Genomic DNA, 15,548 nt, shown 5'->3' with positions numbered 1-15,548 from the left:
AAGCAGTCTCCTGTCCTGGACGGGTCAACACTTCAACACAGGATACTTGAACAGCTCAATCATCCCAACAAGCTGGTACTCAGGTTGCTGACCTCAGAAGGATGGCAGGCTGAGTCAACCCCAGCTGGTATTAATTGAACAGCCAAACTGGATTTGAACTCAGGACTCTTGTGTCCCAAACCCACCAATCTAACCATTAAATCAACAAGCATACATTGCAATAGTCTGCAATTTTTGATGTACGTGTGGTCAGGGTGCAACTGATGTAATTCATACACGTATTGTCACATGGATTCACAGATGGCGTCACAGATGGCTTCATGCATGGACGGAGTCGTAATGGTCTTATGGGTCTTAGGATCTTCAAGGTCTTATGGGTTTTTGTGGTCTCAAAGGATTTTAGAGTATTTAAGGGTCTTCAGGCTCTTGATGGCCTTAAAGGGTGTTTGGGGTCTCAAGAGGTCTTTGGGTTCTTAAGGTTGTGTAAAGGTTGAGGTGGTGAATGAAAATACCCTGAGGACAATCCCTGGATCAGACTTGGTCTGTGTGTTAAATGTGGTGGTTGCCAGCCAAGCGGTCTTTGCAAAAAAGAGGTGAACATACATCTTTGCAAAAAAAGGTGAACAAAAAGGTGACAGACGACAACTTTTATTTATGAGATGACACTTTGAACCTCAACAGAAATAGCAAGTTAGAACATTCCAATCGACATCTTGTGTGTTTAATATCCAGTCTGGCACCCTGCCTTGGTCTTTACATACTGGCAACCCATTTCGTGCCCACTAATTGATTTGTTGATGTATTGTTACGAATCTGGAACCCATGAGCACTCAACATTCAGGTCCCCAGAGCTCAGTTATTTCAATAAGTAAATGTGGATAGATTGCTCCTTTCCCCTATGTCTTATTGGAATTAAGTGTGCATGCGCTGCGAAGTTATTAAATAGATAGTATTTTTACACTTATAACAACAACAACAACAACAACAACAACAACAACACACCTTCACCTCGCTTCCTCAAACCGACGCCACAGCGCCCGCGGTGGGCGGAGTTCAAGGAGGGACCTTGCGGCGGCTCTCCACCAATCAGGGAGATGCGAGCAAGTTTGCCGTCGGTCGGCCAATGGGCGCAGAGCGAGCTCCAAGAGAAACAGAGCCTCTTTGGGGGGCGGAGAATCGAGACGCCCCGACACGCCCCCGACCAATTATGGAGAGGTGACCGATTTCCCCCTGAAGAATGAGGCGTGCGGAGAAGTGAGACACGCCCCCCCGCCCCCGACGAAAAAGAGGGAAGCAATAGACGGGACGGCATGGTCATCTGGCTTCTGGTCTTGTCTGGTCGCTGGCTTCTGGTATCGTCTCGTCTCTGGCTTCTGGTCTCATCTGGTCGCTGGCTTCTGATCTCGTCTCGTCGCTGGCTTCTGGTCTCGTCTCGTCGCTGGTTTCTAGTCTCGTATGGTCACTGGCTTTTGGTCTCGTCGAGTCCCTGGCTTCTGGTCTCGTCGCTGGCTTCTGGTCCCGTCTCGTCGCTGGCTTCTGGTCTCGTCTCGTCGCTGGCTTCTGGTCTCGTCTTGTCGCTGGCTTCTCGTCTCGTCTGGTTGCTGGCATCTGGTCTCGTCTGGTCGCTGGCTTCTCGTCTCGTCTGGTTGCTGGCATCTGGTCTCGTCTGGTCGCTGGCTTCTGGTCTCGTCTGGTTGCTGGCTTCTGGTCTCGTCTGGTCGCTGGCTTCAGGTCTCGCCTGGTCGCTGACTTCTGGTCTCGTCTGGTCGCTGGCTTCTGGTCTCGTCTGGTCGCTGGCTCCTGGCCTCGTCTGGTTGCTAGCTTCTGGTCTCGTCTGGTCGCTGGCTTCTGGTCTCGTATTGTCGCTGGGTTCTGGCCTCGTCCGGTCGCTGGCTTCTGGTCTCATCTCGTCGCTGGCTTCTGGTCTCGTCTCGTCGCTGGCTTCTGGTCTCGTCTCGCCGCTGGCTTCTGATCTCGTCTCGTCGCTGGCTTCTGGTCTCGTCTCGTCGCTGGCTTCTGGTCTCGTCTCGTCGCTGGCGTCTCGTCTCGTCTCGTCGCTGGCTTCTGGTCTCTTCTCGTCGCTGGCTTCTGGTCTCATCTCGTCGCTGGCTTCTGGTCTCATCGCTTGCCGAAGGAGCGTGCTGGAGCCCAACGCTGCCCTCCGTACCCGGTGCTTGCGGCGGCATCGAGCTGCGGGTTCAAGTCCCGCCGAGCCGGATCGTCAAGGGCTGCACGAGGCAGGAAGGTACAAGATAGCTCTGGTTTCCAGCTCATCTTCCCTCGAGCTCGGAACCTTCAATAAAGACCTCGAGGTCCATCTTCTTTTGGGGTATTTGTGTGTGCATGTGTGTGTCCTTGGGCCCCGTCTGCAAGTAGAAACTGTTAAGTGCCTGTGTTTGCTTGTACATTGACTGCATTTCTTACAGTTAGTTGGTTTAACTCTGCTCTTGTGTGTTCCCTTCCCCCCATGATAAATAAATCCCCTGTTAAATGTTTCAGCTCGTTTCTGTGTTTCTTTCATTGGTTTCGCACGGTGCGTGTTGGGAAATTGGGAAGCGGCAAATTGTAACCTCGGTAACCATCTGCTCAGGTTACGCACGGTTCGAGCACGCTAACGGCTCGTTCCGCTCGAGCTCCGCCGAGGGTGAATTTCCCCGGTAGTTTGGACGACAAAGGTATTCAGGTAAATTGAAATTGGCGATCTTCCGTCCAATAAGGGACGTCGGGATCTTCCGTCGGGAGTTATCCGAGGTGACGACCTATAAATTCCGGGTGTTCGGTGGAGCCGACACTACTGAGCCATCTCGCAGTCGTGCTCGCTGCCGAAACTCAGCCCCACAACAGTATTTCCTCCTGTAGAGAAATGGCTCATTGTTCCACATCAAAAGCATTGAAGCAAAAAGCAAAGATGAAGTCATCAGGAGGAACCTGGATAGGATTCACATTTTCGACGCTGTTCCTCCACCCTCAACCCATCCAAGCACAGCCAAGTGAGCCTTATTTGAAAAAAAAGGAACAAGAACCAGAACAAAAAATTAAATAATTCTAGCTGCCAGACCATGCGTCCGATCAAGTTGAAATTTAAAACATGTGTTCCCCATCACGACGAGATCACATTTGTGATGTTTCACGTCAATTGATGAAGCGTTTCCAAAGAAAATAGATGTATGCGGTTGTGGAATTGATAAAGCGGTTGTAGAAATTCACAGAACATCATTCAGGTTCCCCAAAGATCAGTTATTTCGATAAGTACAGTGAGGAGAACAAGTATTTGATACACTGCCGATTTTGCAGGTTTTCCCACTTACAAAGCACGTGGAGATCTGTAATTTTTATCATAGGTACATTTCAGCTGTGAAAGATGGAATCTAAAACAAAAATCCTGAAAATCACATTGTATGATTTTTAAATAATTAATTTGCATTTTATTGCATGAAATAAGTATTTGATACATCAGAAAAACAGAACTTAATGTTTGGTACAGAAACCTTTGTTTGCAATTACAGAGATCAGATGTTTCCTGTTGTTCTTAACCAGGTTTGCACAGACTGCAGCAGGGATTTTGGCCCACTCCTCCATACAGATCTTCTCCAGATCCTTCAGGTTTCGGGGCTGTCGCTGGGCAACACAGACTTTCAGCTCCCTCCAAAGATTTTCTATTGGGTTCAGGTCTGGAGACTGGCTAGGCCACTCCAGGACCTTGAGATGCTTCTTACGGAGCCACTCCTTAGTTTCCCTGGCTGTGTGTTTCGGGTCGTTGTCATGCTGGAAGACCCAGCCACGCCCCATCTTCAATGCTCTTGTTGAGGGAAGGAGGTTGTTGGCCAAGATCTCGTGATACATGGCTCCATCCATCCTCCCCTCAATACGGTGCAGTCGTCCTGTCCCCTTTGCAGAAAAGCATCCCCAAAGAATGATGTTTCCACCTCCATGTTTCACGGTTGGGATGGTGTTCTTGGGGTTGAACTCATCCTTCTTCTTCCTCCAAACACGGCGAGTGGAGTTGAAACCAAAAAGCTATATTTTGGTCTCATCAGACCACATGACCTTCTCCCATTCCTCCTCTGGATCATCCAGATGGTCATTGGCAAACTTCAGACGAGCCTGGACATGTGTTGGTTTGAGCAGAGGGACCTTACGTGCGCTGCAGGATTTTAATCCATGACGGCGAAGTGTGTTACTTGTGGTTTTCTTTGATACTGTGGTCCCAGCTCTCTTCAGGTCATTGACCAGGTCCTGCCATGTAGTTTTAGGCTGATCCCTCACCTTTCTCATGATCATTGAGGCTCCACGAGGTGAGATCTTGCATGGAGCCCCAGACCGAGGGAGATTGACTGTTGTCTTGAACTTCTTCCATTTTCTAATAATTGTGCCAACAGTTGGCTTCTCACCAAGCTGATTGCCTATTGTCCTGAAGCCCATCCCAGCCTTGTGCAAGTCTACAATTTTGTCCCTGATGTCCTTAGACAGCTCTCTGGTCTTGCCCATTGTGGAGAGGTTGGAGTCTGATTGATTGAGTGTGGACAGCTGTCTTTGATGCAGATAACGAGTTCAAACAGGTGCAGTTAATACAGGTAATGAGTGGAGAATGGGAGGGCTTCTTAAAGACAAAACTAACAGGTCTGTGAGAGCCGGAATTCTTACTGGTTGGTAGGTGATCAAATACTTATTTCATGCAATAAAATGCAAATTAATTATTTAAAAATCATACAATGTGATTTTCAGGATTTTTGTTTCAGATTCCATCTTTCACAGTTGAAGTGTACCCATGATAAAAAATTACAGACCTCTACATGCTTTGTAAGTGGGAAAACCTGCAAAATCGGCAGTGTATCAAATACTTGTTCTCTGTATGTCTTTCAGGTTAGGATCCCCCCCACCGATGTGTGAAGGCCATTGTTCGTGTGCCGGGCTATGAATCTTTGAGGGAGTCATTCTTCTCTATCTTTTATTTTAAAACATCGCAACACCGCCATCTCCTCGATGAACAACGCCATCTCTGCGCCAACCATCATCTCCGACAACGCGAACAAACATCGCAACCATCATCTCCTATAAACGCGAACAAACAACACCAACCGCCATCTTCTCGACGAACAACACCATCTCCGTGCCAACCATCTTCTCCTACAACGTGAACAAACATCGCAACCATCATCTCCAACAAACATGAACAAACAACACAAGCCGATTTGCATATATATGGATCACAGGACGGCTTCCCCGAAACCAACTCGTGACGTCGGACATGAGGTTTCCAGCGAGGCTTTCGAGGTCGGAGGTGAAGAGTGGGTGGGGCCCGGCCTCGGGTGAGAGTTCAAGGGGCAGCTCGCCCCCACCAATAAAGAGCGGAGCTCGCCTGGAGAGAGCAGTTATCAGAGCTATGGAGAGAAGTCGTCGCCGGGCGAGCAGTGCCAGTAGGGGCTTCGGAAGTCATTGCCAATCGGGAGGAGAAGCCAAAGTGCCAGCTGCGGTGGAGTCCAGCGAGTCGTCGCAGTCCGGGTAAGAAGAGCCAGCGGCAGCGGCGGAGCTTGGTGGTCTGGGAAAACAACCCTGACGGCGGTCGAGCAGCGTCGCTGAGGTAATGGACGGGTCATTAAAGAGCATCAACTCTAAAAGAGCCAAGGACCCGTTCACTCCTCCGAAAGCATCGCCGGCCGGGCCCGACAAAAGGCCGCCGAAGAGAGCCGGACCACCGATGGGAACCAAGCAGCCACTCAAGCTGCTCGCCCAGCTGCTCAAGCCGCCCGTCCGCTCAAGCGACTGGCGCAATGCGACACAAGGGCCAAGCAGAGACACCAGGGGTCACCGACCTGAAGACCTTCGAGCCGTCACAAGGGGCGGCCAGGTAACCTGCCCAGCCTCTTGTGAGCCTTCGGTCATCCAGGCTCCGAGTTGGAACAAAGGCTCACGGGCCCGTTCTTTTCTGGGTTTTGTATGAAAGTGTCCTGTGGCGCCTTGTCTTTATAAGTAGAAATGATTTAAGTGCATGCCTGTACATAAGTGAATAGTCATCGGCTGTCGGCTTTGCTCGTGTCATGTCCCCTTCCCCCATTGATTGCTTGCTTGTTTAATAAATGCCCCGTTGTGTGAATGTAAAACTGCTCGTTGCATCCATTTCCTCCCATTGACTTCCATGGCACGTTCGGGAAATTAGCAAGCTGTTAAAGCCAATAAAAGTGGTCATTTGGTCCGACGGAACTTGGCGATTAAAACCGCTTGGCATCGCACACGGAACGAGCGCGTTAAGCGGCTCGTTTACGTACAAGTTCCGTCGAGGTTTAAATTCTCGGTACTTCTGTCTGCACGCATAATTAGGTATATCGAGATTTGGCGATTAACCTTGTTCCACGTGGACAGAATATTGGCAGTTTATGGTGCATTAAGGCATCCGAAGCAAGTTTCCGGAGTTGTCCGGAAGCTCCGACTGAATACCGGTTTTAGGCGGACACTCGACTGCGGTTGGGCCCGAAGCGGTCGTGCGTGGTGTCGAACCGGTGAAATTCGTAACAATATGCTTAACGAAAAATATGGGATAATTAAACTCCATATTAGAATATAAAACAGTATTTGAACTCACCACAGGTTTCTGGATCTTCATCAGATCGGTCATTGCAGTCCACCTCTCCATCACAAACCCAATATGAAGGTAAGCATCGACCTCCACCACAAACAAAATAATGAGGCGGACAAGTGGGAGAAGCTGCATAATCCACAACAAAAAGAAAACAAGAAAAAGATCAATCAGAGATTGCACACCATCACTAGGAATTGTGTTGTGTGGTGTTTGTGTACTGGTGTGTTATGTAGTTAAGAACAGATGTAACCATAACTACCATTTTATAACTGCTGGCGGTGATGACCGTGTACCAAGCTGGGTACCAAGCCAGGTACTAAGCCGTGCCGCTTTAATGGGACACCTGACACTCACCCATGAACTTTTTATCTTGCCAAAACGAAGTTTTGCAAGATATTGTTGCGAATTCGCGCCCGCCGGCGTGCGAGCGGCCACATAACTCGAATCGCGGCACATCACCCACCGGACGGACAATTCTGTCGTGACCCTCTCGGACTAATGCCGGGATATAGTCACGGGTGGGCCTTTCGGCCTCACCACAATCGTGCCAATCGGCCCCCCGCGTGGGATAGGGTTGTTCGCCAAATTCGACCAACCTAAGTACCCACGCGGAGGGTAGACCGGGCGATCGCACCTCGCGGCAGGTCGACTCCGGACACGGGCCACTTAAGCGACCCGTTCCGTACTATCGGGATAACCGAGCGGTGTTATCGTCGGCCTCGACGGTTCCGATTAATTATCGGGCGTATTAAGCCCACTACCAACCCTTTACGTGAAGTAAGATGGAGATTCAATTAAAGAAAAGACGAAGCGAAACGGGAAAACAGTTCAACATTAAATGCACATTTATTCCGCGGCACACGGAGAGCACACATATACAATTACAACAATTATGCACCAAAAACAGATGTTACAAAAGAAACACAACAATGCAGATCTACTACCGACTACGCGAGCACACGGCAACACTTTCACAGTTTTACTTTACAGACGGTGCCGACAACACATTTACTCAAAAGCAAAAGAAAAGGGCCACCCTCAAAGACAAGGGGACAGACGGGGCCTGTGGGCCGCGAGATCCGGTGGATCCTACCTGTGTCTTGTGATGAGCCGCAAATGTGGCGGCGCCCCGACTCCACGCTCCTTCGCGGGTTTCGTTGGCAATGCTTGGAGTGGGGTTGGAACGGGGCCCCCTTTTCGCGTTATCTCAGCGTGGGGGGGGGGGAAGGGGGGAATTGTTGATGCTCTGGGGAAAGAGGATAGCTGGATTGCTTGGGTCCCGCGACGAGCGACTCCACTGCGACCTTGTCGCTGACCGCCGTCTTCCTTGCGTTGGACCCGAGCTATTCGACCTCCTCCCCAATTCTCCTCAGCCGACTGCAGCAAACCACCTCGACCGCGCTCCAGGCTTCAGGCTTCCCCTCTCTGCAGCTCCCCGACAGACTCCGAACCCCGACAGACTGCCACTCTCCAGACCCGACTTGACTCACGGCTCCACAGACTGCTCCTCTCTAGACCCGACTTGACTGCCTCGACCTTTTCTCCAACTCCCTTGACTCTTCTCCAACTCACTGCCTCAAACTTTTCTCCAAAACTGACCAAATTCTCCCCGCGCTCGGCGCTTTATAGTCCGGCAGGAGAATCCATATGCAAATTTCTGGATCAGAACGAGCTCGGGGGTGGAGCCACTCTCGCCCATTGGACGGAGAAAAAGGGGCGCGAGTCTCCCCTGATCCTCGAATTTGGAGGTAGAAGGAGGAGAGGTGAAGGTGGTGGAGGGTTTTAAGTGCTGGTCCATGGCCATGGCGACGTTTGGATTGGCGGTGATGCGATGTTTGCGGGAGCGAGTTGTGAAGGTAAAGGTCGTGGCTGTTGGCGTTGTTGTTGTTATGATGGCGGTTGAGACGTGGTTGGTTCAAAATAAAGATAGAACAGAAAAACGGCTATCTTAAAGGGTCGCAGCCCGAATGAATCACATTTATTCCCTCTAAACAACGGGTTTGGGGCTAACTACACATGCACTTACAGAGATATCTCACCTACAGGACCTGAATGGTGGTTTGCGAATTTCCTCAACCGCAACACAATGTTAGTCAGCTTGTATGTTTTTTTTTTTTTTTTTTTTGTCTGTAATCATGTATAAAAAAATCTGCAGAACACAGTTATCATCGGAAATTTTTGTAACTTCGCATATCAGAGGCCTATAGAGGTCCCTTTCAGTGTACAAAATTTTGAAGGTCAAGGTCAAAGGTCAAGGTCACTTTGGCGCAAATCAGGGGAGTCGACGAAACCCTTATTTTTTGAGTAATTTTGATCGGATCGTCCTCAAACTTCATGGGAATATAGTTCATTGTCTGGCGCTCAGCTGATGAATTTTTGGTGGCGATTGGCCTTGACCTTCATATGTTTTTTTTGTTGTTTTTTTTTTTTTTTGTCTGTAATCACGTATAAATCACTCTGCAGAGCACAGTTGTCATTGGAAATTTTTGTAACTTCGCATATCAGAGGCCTATAGAGGTCCCTTTCAGCACATAAAATTTTGAAGGTCAAAGGTCAAGGTCACTTTGTCGCAAATCAGGGGAGTCGACGAAACCCTTATTTTTTGAGTAATTTTGATCGGATCGTCTTCAAACTTCATGGGAATATAGTTCATGGTCTGGCGCTCAGCTGATTAATTTTTGGTGGCGATTGGCCTTGACCTTCATGGTTAGTGCCTCAGGTCAAACATATTACACCCCAAGGTCAAATTTTCAAGTTTTCGGAACCATATCGTATAGTACCTCAAATTGAACACCTCGATGAGTGCTTTCTAGATATGTCAAGCTTGAGACATTATGACGTCATTTGGTGACGTTATGAGGCAAACGCATATTTTTCATGGTTACTCTGTAGAACGATTCTCATCGGAATCTCTCATAGGCAGATATTCCTCAAGGAGTCGCTCCTGGTGGATAGCAGCTCTGTTCACCTCAGTGTGACCTTAAAGAAGTCACACGTGGTCACCTTTTGGCAAGATACGGGTCACCCTGCGGGTGACATTGGTTTATTTTATTATTATTCAATTTAATTTAGATTGAGATTTAAAGAAATCAATCCAAATGGAAGACCAAATTGGTACAGTCCTTCATTGCAGTAATCGATTGGGACTATACTCTGCGGAGAGCATCAGTGATGCCAAATAAGTCACCTGTCCTGGACGGGTCACCACTTCAACACAGGATACTTGAACAGCTCAATCATCCCAACAAGATGGTACTCAGGTTGCTGACCTCAGAAGGATGGCAGGCTGAGTCAACCCCAGCTGGTATTAATTGAACAGCCAAACTGGATTTGAACTCAGGACTCTCGTGTCCCAAATCCACCAATTTAACCATTAAGACAACAAGCATACATTGCAATAGTACACAATTATTAGTGTGTGTGTGTGTGTGTGTATATGTGTGTGTGTGTGTGTGTGTGTGTGTGTGTGTGTGTGTGTGTGTGTGTGTGTGTGTGTGTGTGTGTGTGTGTGTGTGTGTATGTGTGTATGTGTGGTCAGGGTGCAACTGATGTAATCCATACATATATCGTCACATGGCTTTACAGATGGCTTCACGCATGGAGCGAGTCGTAATGGTCTTATGGGTCTGAGGATCTTCAAGGTCTTATGGGTTTTTATAGTCTCAAAGGGTTTTGGGGTATTTAAGGGCCTTCAGGCTCTTAATGGTCTTAAAGGGTGTTTGGGATCTCAAGAGGTCTTAGGGTCTTTGGGTTCTTAAGGGTGTGTAAAGGTTGAGGTGGTGAATGAAAATACCCTGAGGACAATCCCTGGATCAGACTTGGTCTGTGTGTTAAATGTGGTGGTTGCCAGCCCAGCGGTCTTTGCAAAAAACGTAAACATACAAACAGACCAATTTTATTTATGAGAGGACACTTTGAACCTCAACAGAAATTGCAAGTTAGAACATTCCAATGGACATCTTGTGTGTTTTATATCCAGTCTGGCACCCTGCCTTGGTCTTTACAAACTAGCAACCCATTTCGTGCCCACTACTTGATTTGTTGACGTATTTTCGAGAAATGCTTCGTTGTTCCACATCAAAAACATTGAAGCAAAAAGCAAAGATGAAATCATCAGGAGGAACATGGATCGGATTCATATTTCAGATTCTACTCATCTACCCTCAAACCATCCAAGCACAGCCAAATGAGTATTATTAAAAAAAAGAAAAAAAAGAACACAGATCAAAAAATTAAATAATTCTGGCTGCCAGACGATGCTCTGATCAAGTTTAAATGAAAAACATGTGTTCCCCATTCACGACACGACTGGATCACATTTGTGAAGTTTCACATCAATTGGTGAAGCGGTTCCAAAGAAAACATTATTTAATATTTTTCATCAATCCAATATGGCTGTTAAACCATGTGACGTCACATGTGTAAAGTTTCGCCTCGATCTGTTCGGCCACTTCATGAGGGTAACAATCAAAACTGGGTTCCATCCAAACCACAAAACAAAGTTTCTTTCAGTGAAGCTCCACTTACGGCAATCTTGTTCATCACTTCCATCGTAACAGTCATATCGGCCGTCACAACGCCAAGATCCAGTCACACAGTTACCATCTTGGCATCTGAAGTGGTTCTTCTCATCACAAGGAGAATCTACACAAAGGTCAAAGTTCATGTTTCAGCTTTTAACGTCCAATTAAAATATTCCATCAAGATGTAAAACTCCATCAAAATCTGCAGAGGATGTGTTTGTGTGTGTACGTGTATGTGTGTACGTGTGTGTACATGTACATGTATGTGTGTACGTGTATGTGTGTACGTGTGTGTACGTGTCTGTGTGTGTACGTGTGTGTGTACGTGTATGTGTGTATATATGTGTGTACGTGTATGTGTACGTATGTACGTGTATGTGTGTATATGTGTGTGTACGTGTATGTGTGTATGTGTGTGAGTGTGTGTACATGTGTGTGTATGTGTGTATGTGTGTGTATGTGTATGTGTGTGTATGTGAGTGTATGTGTATGTGTGTGTATGTGTGTGTGTATGCGTATGTGTGTGAATGTGTGTGTATGTGAGTGTTTGTATGTGTGGATGTGGGTGTGTGTATGTATGTGTATGTGTGTATGTGTGTGTATGTGTGTGAATGTGTGTGTATGTGAGTGTGTGTATGTGTGTGTATGTGTGTGAATGTGTGTGTGTATGTGAGTGTATGTGTATGTGTGTGTGTGTATGCGTATCTGTGTGAATGTGAGTGTGAATGTGAGTGTTTGTATGTGTGGATGTGTGCGTATGTATGTGTCTGTGTGTATGTGTGTATGTGTTTGAATGTGTGTGTGTATGTGAGTGTGTGTATATGTGTGTGTATGTGTGTATGTGAGTGTGTGTATGTGTGTGTGTGTGTGTGAATGTGTGTGTATGTGAGTGTGTGTATGTGTGTGTGTGTGTGTGTGTGTGTGTGTGTGTGTGTGTGTGTGGGTGTGTATATGTGTGTGTGTATGAATGTGTGTGTGTATGTGTGTGTGTGTGTGTGTGTGTATGTGTGAATGTGTGTGTGTATGTGTGTGTGTGTGTGTGTATGTGTGAATGTGTGTGTATGTGTTAGTGTGTGTATGTGTGAATGTGTGTGTGTATGTGTGAATGTGTGTGTATATGGTGAATGTGTGTATGTGTGTGTGTGTGTGTGTGTGTGTGTGAATGTGTATGTGTATGTGTGAATGTGTGTGTGTATGTGAGTGTGTATGTATGTGTGTGTGTATGTGTGTGTGTGTGTGTGTGTGAATGTGTATGTGTATGTGTGAATGTGTGTGTATGTGTGTGTGTGTGTATGTGTGTGTGTATGTGTGTGTGTGTGTGTGTGTGTGTGTGTGTGTGAATGTGTATGTGTATGTGTGAATGTGTGTGTGTATGTGAGTGTGTATGTATGTGTATGTGTATGTGTGTGTGTGTGTGTGTGTGTGTGTGTGTGTGTGTGAATGTGTATGTGTATGTGTTTGAATGTGTGTGTGTATGTGAGTGTGTGTATGTATGTGTGTGACTTAATGTGTGTGTGTATGTGTGAATGTGTGTGTATATGGTGAGTGTATGTGTGTGTGTGTGTGTGTGTATGTGTGAATGTGTGTGTGTGTGTGTATGTGTGACTGTGTGTATGTGTGTGTGTGTATGTGTGTGTGTATGTGGGTGTGTGTGTATATGTGTGTGTGTGTGTGTGTGTGGGTGTGTATGTGTGTGTATGTGTGTGTATGTGTGTATGTGTGAATGTGTGTGTATGTGTGTGTATGTGCGTGTGTATGTGGGTGTGTGTGTATATGTGTGTGTGTGTGTGTGTGTGTGTGTGGGTGTGTATGTGTGTGTATATGTGTATATGTGTGTGTGTGAGGGCACTCAAGGTCATGAGCAATTACAATCCGAACTCGCACAACCAGAACCACTCTCGTCCCACGCGGGTGTGGGAAGAATTCAGTGCACACCCGGACAGCACAACACACCACGAGCACATGGAAAGACGGAACTCACTGAAACCCAAAACGAAAACCAGGTGGATTACAAAGGAGAAATATCCCAACCACATTATTCGGGAAAACGTCCCTTGTGCTGGAAGGAGACAATGAGAGGCCACAGAACCACTCAAGACAACAACGGTGAAGATGCTCGATAAAAACACGAAACCTCAGATTCAACAAGAAAGAAAAAAAATAATCTCATCACAGATTCAACAAGAAAGAAAAAAAAAAACGAAAACACAACGAGCTGGACAAGACCAATCGACCTGAAGCTTACGATAATGCAACAGCACTGCTCCTGATTGGTCAAAGGACACCACGTGTGTTATGCATGAGGATTCCAGCAAACAGGACTGGACCAATCAAGTTCGTGATGTACCTCATGCTGCATGGCGAAGCCTCAGCGGCACGTGATACCATTGGACCAATCACGTTCGGCGATGTACCTCGTGCTGCATTCTGACAAGCTCTGGATCAGAACGAGCTTTGATTGGTCAAAGTAGTGGAGGGTGGGGATAACCTCTCTTCTTCTTTCGGCTGCTCCCGTTTGGGGTCGTCACAGCGGATCATCCATATGATCCGCATAATGATTTGGCACATGTTTTACGCCGGATGCCCTTCCTGACGCAACCCTGGTCGCCTCTTACGACACAGGTATCTGGTACACCTATTTTTAACCGGGGTATACACCGGCCCAGTATACTGGTACTCATTTCGCCGACCTCGGAAGGATGACAGGCTGAGTCAACCCCCTGGTGTATTAATTCAGTGGCCCAACGGGGCTTGAACTCAGGACCTTTTGGATCCCAAGCCGCTGCCCTAACCACTGCGCCAACACCAGGGGGTGGTGATAACCTCTGAGGGATGGTCATGACCAATGAGGAAAAGCGATTCGTCGTTTTGATTGGTTGAAACGTGGAGGAACGGAAGGAATTCTTCTCCTCGGATCCACGAACAACACAGAGATGTCTGTTTCACAACCCGAATCACTTCACTGCGTCATTAATAATAATATTTTTCTCCCTCTATTAATATGTACAATTTTCTTTTTTTCATCAACGTTAAAAAGTTTCGTGACGGCTTTCGACATTTTCTTCATCCGCGAGTCTTCATCGATATTTGTGAAAATTTGGTGTCCGTGGGAATGTGACGTCACTGTGAATGGCTGTCCTGTTCACGCGGGGTGCCGCATCGCGAAGCACGCACTCAATGTGACGTGACTGTGAACGTCTGTCCTTGTCACGCGGGGTGCCGCATCGCGAAGCACGCACTCAATGTGACGTTTAGTCCTTTTCCAACTGCAATGGTCTGCAAGGCTGGACCTGAACTTGTGATGAATATCAAGAAATCGGTAAACTTCTAAAGTAGGGATGGGCCAGACACTCCATTGTCTCAACACAACATAAATACTCAAAATCATCCACCAAGATAGAAATAAAAGCCGATCAATTAGCGACCAGTCACGTGTGGAGAATCCCTCATCTGATCACACTCATGAGACATCATCGCTGAACAAGAACAATGAGACCCATCAGGGCCCGTTTGTCATTTTTAGCTCGCCAGTTCGAAGAACAGATAGCTGGAGCGATACCCCAGCGTGAGCGTGAGCGTGAAAATGTTAAAATTTTTGGTGCAAGTTATTTTTTCCTTTCTTATGTTTTTATCTACCACACTATTTTTTATACGCACGATATATATATATATATATATATATATATATATATATATATATATATATATATATATATGTATATATATTTATATAAAAATGGGGGCGTATTATGTGTCGTCCGTCTGTCTGTCCGTCTGTCTGTCTGTTCGTCCGTCTGTCTGTCTGTCTGTCCGTCCGTCCGTTCCTGTCCGCACTCGAACTCCCAAAGTTTTCAACTTTCACGTTTCATATTTGGTACATAGGTACAGACTGTGAAGACGGTGTGTCGCGACATACGTTCGTCATCTAAAGTGGTTGCCATGGGAACCAGGATCCTGTTTTCCATGTTGCAGCACAATTCTGCATATACCTTCTTGTTCGGGCGTATATTGTGCTCACTTGCGCTCTTGTTACTGATTACAATATACAAATACATATTTTGCTTTAAAATTATTTGGATCAGACTTCACTGCAATGCTTTATAAAAAATATTAAATATTAGAGGAGTCTTTTAAAAACGATAAATGTATTGTTACAGCTGTGTAAATTCGCATTACACCATAAATGGCCCGTAGGTGAGATATCTTGATTGGTGCATGTGTAGTTAGCCCTAACCCGTTGTATAGAGGGGATTTATGTGATTCATCCGGGCTGCGACGCTTTGAGTCAGTCGTTTTTCTTTTTCTATCTTTTATTTCAAACACACAACATTTCAACAACCACGCCATCCCCATCACAGCGCCAACCACACTGCAACCACGCCACCTCCACCATCTGCGCTACCACATCTTCCCCACTCACCATTCAACAGGCCCCGTGCGGTTACGAT

General features: G+C 46.8%; 1 protein-coding gene and 1 long non-coding RNA gene across 3 annotated transcripts in view; both read right to left on the bottom strand.

Annotated features, from left to right (window-relative positions):
- LOC147008372 (uncharacterized) overlaps positions 1-15,548 on the bottom strand; it is a 218,111-nt gene that overhangs the window by 172,891 nt on the left and 29,672 nt on the right. The gene's annotated exons all lie outside the window — the stretch shown is intronic.
- Positions 6,682-13,373, bottom strand: LOC147008374 (uncharacterized). Of its 2 annotated transcripts, none has more exons than XR_015053447.1 (3): positions 13,335-13,373; positions 11,105-11,221; positions 6,682-6,703 (listed from the first exon to the last, which is right to left on the bottom strand). It is a non-coding gene; the product is annotated as an uncharacterized LOC147008374 (long non-coding RNA). The 2 variants fall into 2 exon arrangements; XR_015053448.1 differs by lacking the exon at positions 13,335-13,373 and adding an exon at positions 13,132-13,328 and having other exon boundaries at positions 6,694-6,703.

This window comes from Eptatretus burgeri, chromosome 19 (genome assembly GCF_056783735.1).
Source record: "Eptatretus burgeri isolate ZD-2024b chromosome 19, Ebu_testis_v1, whole genome shotgun sequence".
NCBI classification, from domain to species: Eukaryota; Metazoa; Chordata; class Myxini; order Myxiniformes; family Myxinidae; genus Eptatretus; species Eptatretus burgeri.
Note: the sequence above shows the minus strand (reverse complement) of the source record. Positions and strands in the feature narration are given on the sequence as shown.